This window comes from Diorhabda sublineata, chromosome 10 (assembly GCF_026230105.1).
Source record: "Diorhabda sublineata isolate icDioSubl1.1 chromosome 10, icDioSubl1.1, whole genome shotgun sequence".
NCBI classification, from domain to species: domain Eukaryota; kingdom Metazoa; phylum Arthropoda; class Insecta; order Coleoptera; family Chrysomelidae; genus Diorhabda; species Diorhabda sublineata.
Window position 1 is genome coordinate 6,873,655 of NC_079483.1, and position 14,068 is coordinate 6,887,722.

Sequence of the window (14,068 nt, forward strand, 5' to 3'; positions counted from 1 at the left end):
AAACACTCGATAGTTTTCTCAACTTTACAAATTTACTGAATACTTTTCACTTTAGATGGCTGCCAAACAAATACTAAACGACGTGGATGTCGTTCAAACTTGAACTGTATAGATACTTTCTAATACAACTACCGCCATCTCTAGGTCAGGCCTGGTACATTGTGGGACCATCTTCGTAGCTTTGGTCCACTTGAACGTGAAGTCGAAACGTCAAATGAATAATTCTATTGGGGCAAGTTACCCAGCGATAATTTTTCCCAGTTTCATCAACCTAAATTATCAGTTTATATCTACAAAAATCTGGTGATTCGCTTTAAAAGCTGGTAACTTAAAATCAAAGCACTTATCGAGTTTTTTAAGTTATAGCTTCATTAAATCTATTGCTTATCCATTCCTCAATGTTAGTTAAGGCAAGTTAAGTCAAGGTTAGAACCCAGGATACACATCCATACAGTAGAGTCGGTTTCATCTTATTTTTGTTGCTTTGGAGATTGCTTTTGCTTGAAGACCTTTTTCTAGATCATTCGTCTCATCAGCACACCCAAATAATCGAAAGACTCAACTTTTTTCAAAATACTATTCCTCGTTTTCCACCTGATTGTATTTCTGCTTTTGAATTTCTAGATAAATCGCCATTCACACTGATGCCAAATATAGTCTACCATAGACTTTTCCCAATTCCAATTCTAATTGGAGAATTTCCTTCAGATAATACTTTATCTCTAAAGTCTCATACAACTTGTACCTATCAATCGTATCCAAATCTTGTTTCTCTCTAAATAGTTTTTAAAGCAAAAATCTAGTCCTCAGTGACCACGGTATAACATACAAATTACACAAAAGTGAAAAATTACAAACTGCGAATTCCTTATATCAAATTCATACATACAGGTAAAATCTTCAGTCTCTGAAGACGATAACTTGGTTAACGAAACGCGCGTCAGACAGTGTAATCGAGTGTGTTTGTGTAAACAGTCTTCAGTCTCGTCGAAACGCGCGTCAGACAATGTAATTGTGTGTGTTGGTGTAGTAGTAGTATTCACTATTAACTAAACAAACTCAAATTATTATCATGTAACTTATAGGTTTTAGAACGGATCCGAAATAACTTAATAATGACCATCCCTAGCTAGCAACGCTATTCTTTAACAACTGTTCTCGGTTTCAGGATCTATAAGAGATTGATTTTATCTAACCTTTTTTTTTTTTCTTCAAGAGGATTGAGAAAGCGCTACCAGCCTGTTCCAGACAGCTGGGATGTGTAGCACCAGGAAAAAGGCATTACTCATAAATTCAGGTGTTGGATTTGTAATTGCATGACCCAGTTTGGTCTAGCTCTTCGATTCCTGTATCCGGTAACTTCTTCCCGCGTTCTATGTATACAAGTTAGGGGTCGTCAGGTGTTGGAAAGTTGTGGCAAAAGGTCTGTCGTCGTTTAACCTATGCAAAAGGATCCGAAAACGGTCAAAAACTACATTTCGCATCCATTTGGTAGTTTCTCTCTGGTATCTGTTCAGCGTCATTGCCATTTCTCCAGCGTCTTTTCCTCAATCTTCCATAACAGTTTTCCGTTGCAATTAGATCTAAAGATGGGAAGCCCGCTATAACTTGTGCAGTCTTTTTTGTTGGGTATTTAAGAGTTTTCCGCAGTGTTTTTTGGATACAAAGACTTTTCTCCACGTTGGCATCGCTGTTAATAATACGCTATGTATGATTTTAGCTAGATCCTCCTATATTGGGGAGAAGCTTTTTGATATTCTCCGCTTTTTATACAAAATTCTGCGAAAGACGGTTTTAGGTTTAGTACTACACCGAGATATTTCGAATTGTTTGCTGGTTTGATGATGTTTCCATCTATTTTAACCTTGACGTTTCTGTTCCTTGGTTAAGTTAGGTTAGGTTTTAGACCAACTGTTGTTCATCCATCATCAGAACATCAAACCTAACCTAATTTTCCCCACGTCCTTCCTAGCTACCTTCCAATTATAATAGCCAAAACGAGAAGTTTACGCAGAAAATGTTTCTAATCTTCTTTATAGAGCTTTCCATGACCTCCATTTGATTTTGGAAACTTTTTTCTGTGAAATCAAGAAATATTTAGTAAATTTGTTATAACTCTGGAAGGGTTTGAAGCGTAAAAAAATCCTTTTAGGGGTTATTTTCTTTGATCAAAGAACGGGCCATTGCGAAAAATTGAACAAGAAGTTGGACCCACAACATTTGCATACAATTCCAAAAACAATAGACCGCTTTTCTTTATTTCGTTATCCAACCGAACATCCTCTTTCAACAAATATTATTTTCTGACCCCTAATAATTAAATTTGCCGTTCACCTCGTTTATAATATCCCAATTTCAACAACGTAAATTCTGATGATTTTGGATTCGAGTCGGAGGAACAGGTTCGGACTAAACGTATTCCCAGTTCTCTTTTATGGGGTAAAATCTTGGACCCTCAACGCATATTACGAGCAAAGACCAGAAACCTTCGAGATGCGGGCCCAATTCTTGTGATGATGATGAAATTATATTTTCTTCAGATGCAGCAATCACTTTCATAAAACAAACAAGTAGGTACTAGTCCCTATCTTTATCAAGGACGTTAAAATTATTATTGAAAAATTCTGCTGCTGATGGAGTTGATTGCAATCCATTTTATTTCACATACACTTATTAAATTGCATACCGAACATACTGTGGAAACTACCACTACCCCAATACTCGTTATCGCCTTAAGAGATTGAAGGTAATTTAAAAACTAAACCATATTTAAAATGTGCTCTTTAGATCTGACAATAAACGATCTCTTAGTCTGCCCAATATACTTCCTGACATTATTACAGCTTATTTGGTATCTACCACTCAAATTTCTTCCAATCCTTTTGTATAAACAGGATTGAAAGATACAAAAGTTTTAAATTTTGAGTTTGGAGCCGTGGTAAATGTCTGGAATGATAACAGGATGTCAGGCTCAAGGATCACTGCCAAGGTTGGTCCATGTTTGGTTGCCTTAACTGGGCCATCGGTGCCGATCGAGATTGGGCCAAGCTTTTAAGCCCTTCTTGGTACAACCTTGGCTAAAGACCGGGATGATAACAGGCTTGGTTGTTATCATTAGGGCCATTCTTTGTTCCAAGACCGTGTTTGGTTGTTACTTTTGAACATATCTTTGATACAACTAGTTTTTATTTTATATAAAATATGATGGTGAAGGCCAAGGCTGGGTTACACCGATTTGACCCAAGTCTGGGTTCCCATTAAATAACCTCTGCTGCCCGGTACCGTCCCAAGTTGGGCCCCGTTGTCCAGCTCTGGGTTACTAATATTTTTATCTGAAGGATTTTTATTGAAGACGGTAATTTGGTTATCGAAACAGTGTAATTATGAGTGTTGGTGTAGTTGTGGTGTAAATAATCTTCAGTCTCGTCGAAACGCGCATCAGACAGTGTAATTATGAGTGTTGGTGTAGTGGTAAATAAAAATATATCGCCAAAGGTTGCAGCTTAACATTCAATAGCAAAAAATGATATTTGCGAGTTCGATTCTGTGAAAACGAAAATTAGTTATTAAGATGAGGTCGTATATCCGACGTTTTACTTAGATTAGGTAAACCCTTAACACATAATACACAAATAGGGACAAACTATCCTAAAATAACTTGAGACCGATGTTTGCTGTTTAGATAAAGACACCGAAGGACCACCTGTGTTCGGTACATTGTTTGTCTATATTCGAAAACTTGAGGTTATTCAAGGAACATTTGGTAAAATGTATTCGATAATAATTTTACTAGACATTCTTTGAAACTTGTAGATTTTAGAATATTTTTTATATATAACGTCACTCAATAAGTCGTGTGATTGACATACAGATGACACTGTCATTGTCAAATCTATATGACGTTTACGAAGTACCAACTTTCAGAAGGTTATATGTCAAATTTCATGATATTTCGTTTAGGTTTGAAAATCTTTTCTGTTCATTTATAAGTATTTAGGAACAAATGAAAACATCTAAAAGTGTCTTTGCCGTCAAAAAAAATCAACTAAACATATAAAATATAAAATCGTTCAATAAGTCGTATGATTGATACATAGATGACACTGTCATTGTCAAATCTATATGACGTTTACGAAGTACCAACTTTCAGAAGGTTATATGTCAAATTTCATGACATTTCGATTTGTTATAGAAAAGTGACAGTCATTTAATTGAAATTATTTTTGGTATTTAGGTTAGGTTAGGTTCGAAAAGCATTTTCTGTTCATTTATATGTGGAACATTAGATTATGAGAAAGCTTTTTTCAAAATGGGTGGCGTTTTAACTCACAGTCGATCAAAAACAACAACGCGTTGAATCGGAGCTGTGTTTGGCCATGTTTACATGTAATAAATCAGATTTTGCATTGATATATGACAATTGATCAATCACTTCATTCCGGAATCAAAACGATCTTCATCTGTGTGGACTGCAGCCGGTGAACAGCATCCGAAGCGTCCAAAGGTACACCAGTCAGCTGGGAAGGTTATGGTTTCAGTATACATCTCCAAAAGGGAGAGACAATCAACAGCGAATACTACATAAAGTTAAATAACGGTAACGATAGTTAAATTGTCTTGGTCATCCACCATATAGTCCAGATCTGGCTTCCAGTGACTACTGATCTCAAAAAAATGTTCGTCGGGAAGAAATTCAGCTGAAATGAAGAAGAAATAGCTGAAATTGAAGGAGATTTCAATCCATGTTTTATTTTTATGCAACATCCAGGTCTTATGTAGATTCGTCTTCCTTTTACAGCTACTAAATTTGTCGTAAAACATACCCTTTACATAAAATGGTAGTGGTTGTTAGATGTTTTCGTTGAAGAGATCGAAATTTTGTGAAGATATCGAATTTCACGAAACACCCAATTCAATGTAGTGTAAAATTCGAACTGTCGACACGACGGGCGGTCTCCGAATGAAATAGAAAATTATAAGGCGAAGCAATCGATGTTTATAGGCTTCATTAACTGACAGTTAGTTGACTTTTAACATCTGGAGATATTCGAGAAGTACCAGCGGGATATCCGGACATCAGAATCTTTAAATAAACACGCACTTTGGTTTATTTCAAGAAAGTATTCGCGAAAATTGTAGTTTCACACTTGAAATTCGCGAACTATTACATGATTTTTCACGATAATTAAATATACGGAGTTCAATAAATTAATAAACCAGACAATAAATTGAGTGAAAAATTAATTTCTGTTTAGAATAGTTAAAAAATGCAATAAACTATTTTAAAAAGACTAGCTTGTAGTTATACGATTAGAAATAGATTTTTTAACCTTTTTAAGCTTATTCTATTAAGGAACAATCAATATTTCATTAAAACGTACGGTGTTCATACCAAATTAAAAAATTGAGAATAATGAAGAAACGATTGTCCAATTTCGAAATATAAAAACCGTTATTTGAACGTTATATCATTCTAAAGAAAAAAAAAACATTTAACCCTCAACTATAATTTCTCGTAAGCAAAATCCTGTTTTTTAGTTAAGGCTGCTTGAGATGATGCAATACAACGTGCAATACATAGAAATTGCATGTTTTGCAACAACATTTAACCCTCAACTATAATTTCTCGTGAACCAAATAATGTTTTTTAGTTAAGGCTGCTTGAGATGATGCAATACAACGTGCAATACATAGAAATTGCATGTTTTGCAACAACATTTAACCCTCAACTATAATTTCTCGTGAACCAAATAATGTTTTTTAGTTAAGGCTGCTTGAGATGATGCAATACAACGTGCAATACATAGAAATTGCATGTTTTGCAACAACATTTAACCCTCAACTATAATTTCTCGTGAACCAAATAATGTTTTTTAGTTAAGGCTGCTTGAGATGATGCAATACAACGTGCAATACATAGAAATTGCATGTTTTGCAACAACATTTAACCCTCAACTATAATTTCTCGTAAACCAAATAATGTTTTTTAGTTAAGGCTGCTTGAGATGATGCAATACAATGTGCAATACATAGAAATTGCATGTTTTGTTACAACATTTAACCCTCAACTATAATTTCTGGTAAGCATCATCCTGTTTTTTAGTTAAGGCTGCTTGACATGATGCAATACAACGTGCAATACATAGAAATGGCATGTTTTGCAACAACATTTAACCCTCAACTATAATTTCTCGTGAACCAAATAATGTTTTTTAGTTAAGGCTGCTTGAGATGATGCAATACAACGTGCAATACATAGAAATTGCATGTTTTGCAACAACATTTAACACTCAACTATAATTTCTCGTAAACCAAATAATGTTTTTTAGTTAAGGCTGCTAGAGATGATGTAATACATAGAAATTGCATGTTTTGCAACAACATTTAACCCTCAACTATAATTTCTCGTAAGCAAAATCCTGTTTTTTAGTTAAGGCTGCTTGAGATGATGCAATACAACGTGCAATACATAGAAATTGCATGTTTTGCAACAACATTTAACCCTCAACTATAATTTCTCGTGAACCAAATAATGTTTTTTAGTTAAGGCTGCTTGAGATGATGCAATACAACGTGCAATACATAGAAATTGCATGTTTTGCAACAACATTTAACACTCAACTATAATTTCTCGTAAACCAAATAATGTTTTTTAGTTAAGGCTGCTAGAGATGATGTAATACATAGAAATTGCATGTTTTGCAACAACATTTAACCCTCAACTATAATTTCTCGTAAGCAAAATCCTGTTTTTTAGTTAAGGCTGCTTGAGATGATGCAATACAACGTGCAATACATAGAAATTGCATGTTTTGCAACAACATTTAACACTCAACTATAATTTCTCGTAAACCAAATAATGTTTTTTAGTTAAGGCTGCTAGAGATGATGTAATACATAGAAATTGCATGTTTTGCAACAACATTTAACCCTCAACTATAATTTCTCGTAAGCAAAATCCTGTTTTTTAGTTAAGGCTGCTTGAGATGATGCAATAAAACGTGCAATACACAGAAATTGCATGTTTTGTTACAACATTTAACCCTCAACTATAATTTCTCGTAAGCAAAATCCTGTTTTTCAGTTAAGACTGCTTGAGATGATGCAATAAAACGTGCAATACACAGAAATTGCATGTGTTGCAACAACATTTAACCCTCAACTATAATTTCTCGTAAGCAAAATCCTGTTTTTTAGTTAAGGCTGCTTGAGATGATGCAATAAAACGTGCAATACACAGAAAGTGCATGTTTTGTTACAACATTTAACCCTCAACTATAATATCTCGTAAGGAAAATCCTGTTTTTCAGTTAAGGCTGCTTGAGATGATGCAATAAAACGTGCAATACACAGAAATTGCATGTTTTGTTACAACATTTAACCCTCAACTATGATTTCTGGTAAGCAAAATCCTGTTTTTCAGTTAAGGCTGCTTGAGATGATGCAATAAAACGTGCAATACACAGAAAGTGCATGTTTTGTTACAACATTTAACCCTCAACTATAATATCTCGTAAGCAAAATCCTGTTTTTTAGTTAGGGCTGCTTGAGATGATGCAATAAAACGTGCAATACACAGAAAGTGCATGTTTTGTTACAACATTTAACCCTCAACTATAATGTCTCGTAAGGAAAATCCTGTTTTTCAGTTAAGGCTGCTTGAGATGATGCAATAAAACGTGCAATACACAGAAATTGCATGTTTTGTTACAACATTTAACCCTCAACTATAATTTCTGGTAAGCAAAATCCTGTTTATTAGTTAAGGCTGCTTGACATGATGCAATAAAACGTGCAATACACAGAAATTGCATGTTTTGTTACAACATTTAACCCTCAACTATAATTTCTCGTAAGCAAAATCCTGTTTTTCAGTTAAGGCTGCTTGAGATGATGCAATAAAACGTGCAATACACAGAAATTGCATGTTTTGTTACAACATTTAACCCTCACCTATAATTTCTGGTAAGCAAAATTCTGTTTTTTAGTTAAGGCTGCTTGACATGATGCAATACAACGTGCAATACATAGAAATTGCATGTTTTGTTACAACATTTAACCCTCAACTATAATTTCTCGTAAGGAAAATCCTGTTTTTCAGTTAAGGCTGCTTGAGATGATGCAATAAAACGTGCAATACACAGAAATTGCATGTTTTGTTACAACATTTAACCCTCAACTATAATTTCTCGTAAGGAAAATCCTGTTTTTCAGTTAAGGCTGCTGGACATGATGCAATAAAACGTGCAATACACAGAAATTGCATGTGTTGCAACAACATTTAACCCTCAACTATAATTTCTCGTAAGCAAAATCCTGTTTATAGTTAAGGCTGCTTGAGATGATGCAATACAACTTGCAATACATAGAAATTGCATGTTTTGCAACAACATTTAACTCTCAACTATAATTTCTCGTAAGCAAAATCCTGTTTTTCAGATAAGGCTGCTTGAGATGATGCAATAAAAAGTGCAATACACAGAAAATGCATGTTTTGTTACAACATTTAACCCTCAACTATAATTTCTGGTAAGCAAAATCCTGTTTATTAGTTAAGGCTGCTTGACATGATGCAATAAAACGTGCAATACACAGATATTGCATGTTTTGTTACAACATTTAACCCTCAACTATAATTTCTCGTAAGCAAAATCCTGTTTTTCAGTTAAGGCTGCTTGAGATGATGCAATAAAACGTGCAATACACAGAAATTGCATGTTTTGTTACAACATTTAACCCTCACCTATAATTTCTGGTAAGCAAAATTCTGTTTTTTAGTTAAGGCTGCTTGACATGATGCAATACAACGTGCAATACATAGAAATTGCATGTTTTGTTACAACATTTAACCCTCAACTATAATTTCTCGTAAGCAAAATCCTGTTTTTTAGTTAAGGCTGCTTGAGATGATGCAATAAAAAGTGCAATACACAGAAAATGCATGTTTTGTTACAACATTTAACCCTCAACTATAATTTCTGGTAAGCAAAATCCTGTTTATTAATTAAGGCTGCTTGACATGATGCAATAAAACGTGCAATACACAGAAATTGCATGTTTTGTTACAACATTTAACCCTCAACTATAATTTCTGGTAAGCAAAATCCTGTTTATTAGTTAAGGCTGCTTGACATGATGCAATAAAACGTGCAATACACAGAAATTGCATGTTTTGTTACAACATTTAACCCTCAACTATAATTTCTCGTAAGCAAAATCCTGTTTTTCAGTTAAGGCTGCTTGAGATGATGCAATAAAACGTGCAATACACAGAAATTGCATGTTTTGTTACAACATTTAACCCTCAACTATAATTTCTCGTAAGGAAAATCCTGTTTTTCAGTTAAGGCTGCTGGACATGATGCAATAAAACGTGCAATACACAGAAATTGCATGTGTTGCAACAACATTTAACCCTCAACTATAATTTCTCGTAAGCAAAATCCTGTTTATAGTTAAGGCTGCTTGAGATGATGCAATACAACTTGCAATACATAGAAATTGCATGTTTTGCAACAACATTTAACTCTCAACTATAATTTCTCGTAAGCAAAATCCTGTTTTTCAGATAAGGCTGCTTGAGATGATGCAATAAAACGTGCAATACACAGATATTGCATGTTTTGTTACAACTTTTAACCCTCAACTATAATTTCTGGTAAGCAAAATCCTGTTTTTTAGTTAAGGCTGCTTGACATGATGCAATAAAACGTGCAATACACAGAAATTGCATGTGTTGCAGCAACATTTAACCCTCAACTATAATTTCTCGTAAGCAAAATCCTGTTTTTTAGTTAAGGCTGCTTGAGATGATGCAATACAACGTGCAATACATAGAAATTGCATGTTTTGCAACAACATTTAACCGTCAACTATAATTTCTCGTAAGCAAAATCCTGTTTTTTAGATAAGGCTGCTTGAGATGATGCAATACAACGTGCAATACATAGAAATTGCATGTTTTGCAACAACATTTAACCCTCAACTATAATTTCTCGTGAACCAAATAATGTTTTTTAGTTAAGGCTGCTTGAGATGATGCAATACAACGTGCAATACATAGAAATTGCATGTTTTGCAACAACATTTAACCCTCAACTATAATTTCTCGTAAGCAAAATACTGTTTTTTAGTTAAGGCTGCTTGAGATTATGCAATACACAGAAATTGCATGTTTTGTTACAACATTTCACCCTCAACTATAATTTCTCGTGAGCAAAATTCTGTTTTTTAGTCAAGGCTGCTTGAGATGATGCAATACAACGTGCAATACATAGAAATTGCAAGTTTTGCAACAATATTTAACCCTCAACTATAATTTCTCGTAAGCAAAATTCTGTTTTTTAGTTAAGGCTGCTTGAGATGATGCAATACAACGTGCAATACATAGAAATTGCATGTTTTGCAACAACATTTAACCCTCAACTATAATTTCTCGTAAGCAAAATACTGTTTTTTAGTTAACGCTGCTTGAGATGATGCAATACACAGAAATTGCATGTTTTGTTACAACATTTAACCCTCAACTATAATTTCTCGTAAGCAAAATACTGTTTTTTAGTTAAGGCTGCTTAAGATGATGCAATACAACGTGCAATACATAGAAATTGCAAGTTTTGCAACAATATTTAACCCTCAACTATAATTTCTCGTAAGCAAAATACTGTTTTTTAGTTAAGGCTGCTTAAGATGATGCAATACAACGTGCAATACATAGAAATTGCATGTTTTGCAACAACATTTAACCCTCAACTATAATTTCTCGTGAGCAAAATCCTGTTTTTTAGTTAAGGCTGCTTGACATGATGCAATACAACGTGCAATACATAGAAGACGCAATATTTCTTGATAAAAAGCATGCGCAGACGAAGTTCACCTTATTGTTCCATATACAATTGCAACTCTATCGATTTTTCATTGCGTACAAATTGCAATTCTAGAGATAAATCTAGTTACTTTTATTTTGACAACCAACCTGTCCATCAAACTTCCGAAAGCAAAGCAGCAACAGATATAATTATTGACAGTTATCCACGTTAATAACTTACTTTGTTCTATTATCAACATTTTCAAACCTGTCACGAAATATTGAACAAAAATTGAGGTTAGGAATTGCTCTGACTAGTGGAATTTTCGTTAGTGGCAGCCATGATGCAATAACAAGAGACTTGCTCGACCTTGTCAACCGTCCTTTATCTAATTAATGTCAGTCAGATATTTTAGTCAGTTTATATTTCAATTAAAGCATCTTTTCTGATCAATATAAGTATATAAGTATATATATATATATACCTAAAAGGGATTATATCGATTCTATAATAGAAAAGAAAATAGATTCGTAAATTGTCAAAATGCCTTCCAGATACAAATTGATTGACGGGAAAGATAATACTAGACATGTGAGATGTGTGGCTTCCGTAGAGACTGTAATAACAAAGGGGATGAAGTGGTAGGATAAAATTGATGGCAATTTTTAGGGAAGACGCGTAGATAGATAGAAGGGGGAGAATCCATAAGAAGAACCGAAGTTAATCCAATTTCTAAGACTACCGCCGACAAAACCGCCCTTAACGATTTTTCTTTTGCTACTGTGTTACGTTCGGATTCATACAGGGTGAAATTTTACACCCTAAACTTTATATTTATTAATCAGTATCAAAATTATAAACCGCTTGTACAAACAACTGCATTTGCAATCCGTTAGCTTTTCACTTGTTTCAATAGAATAGTTAAAATGTTTTTTTCTTTTTCCCAATAATTCAAATCCAACATTTGATTATGCCCATTCGTGTGAATTAGATCAGCAAGCAGACCTTCGAAGGTATCAAGGTCGAATCTAAAGCAAACCACCACGAACTAACCATGCAGCTACCAAGGAAATGGGCAACAGTTTTTGGGAGGTTACCAGTTTTCAAACTCGTCGCCTTGCATACGATTATCACCCACCCCGTATGATGATTTTTTTAAATCAGATTTGACAAAATTTTTGTCGAAGGAAATACCACCACGGATCATAAATCCATTTGGTGAAACGGAAGTTGAGTATTTGATGTTACAAAGGGGAGTTTTTCGAGTGTAAAGTGACATTTCAAAAATTTTGGATACAGGTATAAATATCAAGGACTATAGGGAGTTTCTTGATTGATAATTACCTGTCAATCCATCAAGCATATCTTCATCATTAAGATTGTATTTTTTTTGTAATTATCATTGTAGAAATTTGAACAGAAGAACTAAAAAACTTTCAAACTATCGTAAATTATTAATTTACGATATAAAAATCGATTTGTTTCATTTTTTTTTCACATAATATTAAATTTAATTCATACACAAGATATTATTTGTTTTTACAACTCCGAATGAGGAGTTTCCTAAATAAAATTCGTCATTTTTGATATTCACTCCTAGCACAATCAATTAAAATCTAATTGAAAATATGTTTAATCGATTTTATCCTGAAATAATTAACAACAACTCAAATTTCCATAGATAAATCAAGGTCCATTGGATCAAACATTTTGTTGTCTATGAAATAAAATAGTTTGGGAATCAATGGTCGAAGTTATATTTTTTGAGGAAGCGAAATATTCACAAAAATTATTTATTTTATATTGAGTAATATTTCTAAACGTCGTTGATGTTAATTTGTATGGAAATAAAAGTTTTGATGTTACAACGAAATCTGATTTGTAGTCCGGTCAAATTAGACGAAAAAATAAGGTAAAATAAACTTCCATTAAGCTGAAAATCAGTAAAATTGATTAAAATACAATTGAAAATAAAATTTGAATGTTCCCCATCATTTCCGTGTATGAAAATTTTTTTATTCAAGGTCAAAGGTAAAAAAATGCGATTTTCTGTAGAACGATGAGTTTTATCAAAAATGTACTTCAGACAAAAATTGTAGATCATAAAATTATTTACAAAAAACGTATTAATATTTTTTTTTCTACGAACCACCATTTCCGAGATATAACGATTCAAAAAAATGTAAAAGTTGTTTCAGATTTAATGGCTATAATGATTACACGAGAAATACCAACGTTGTCCACCAATATCGTCAAACTTTACAACATCCTCGTCAATTGATAATTTATTTCGTAAACTTAAGATAGTTCCCACCAGAAAAATTTACTGCTGAAAATGTATTGGTGAAATCATCGAATACAACTTTTACAACGTTTTGAATCGTTATATCTCAGAAACGCTGACTCGTAGCTAAAAAAGTATTGACCCGTTTTTTGTAGATAATTTTATGATCTATAATCTTTATGTGAGGTATTTTTATCATAAAACTTACCGTTTTATTAAAAATTGCGAAAAACTTATTTTTTTGACATTTGACTTTGAATTAAAATTTTTTCCAAACACAGAAATGATGAGGAACATTCGAATTCTATGTTCAATTGTATATCAAACAATATTCAGCTTGATAGGAATTTATGTCTAAATTGACCGGACTATAAATTATACAAATTTTTTAACCATTATATCTCAGAAACGGTGTCTCGTAGAAAAAAAAGTATAGATACGTTTTTTGTAGATAATTTTATGATCTACAATTTTTGTCTGTGATAATTTTATCATAAAACTCACCGTTTTATTAAAAATTGCGAAAAACTTGTTTTTTTTGACATTTCACTTTAGATTAAAATTTTTCCAAACACAGAAATGATGGGAACATTCGAATTCTATGTTCAATTGTATTTCAAACAATTTTCAGCTTGATAGGAATTATAAGTCTAAATTGACCGGACTATAAATTATACAAATTTTTTAACCATTATATCTCAGAAACGGTGTCTCGTAGAAAAAAAAGTATAGATACGTTTTTTGTAGATGATTTTATGATCTACAATTTTTGTCTAAGGTATTTTTATGATAAAACTCACCGTTTTATTAAAATTGCGAAAAATCTATTTTTTTGACATTTGACTTTGAATTAAAATTTTTTCCAAACACAGAAATGATGAGGAACATTCGAATTCTATGTTCAATTGTATATCAAACAATATTCAGCTTGATAGGAATTATATGTCTAAATTGACCGGACTATAAATTTTACAAA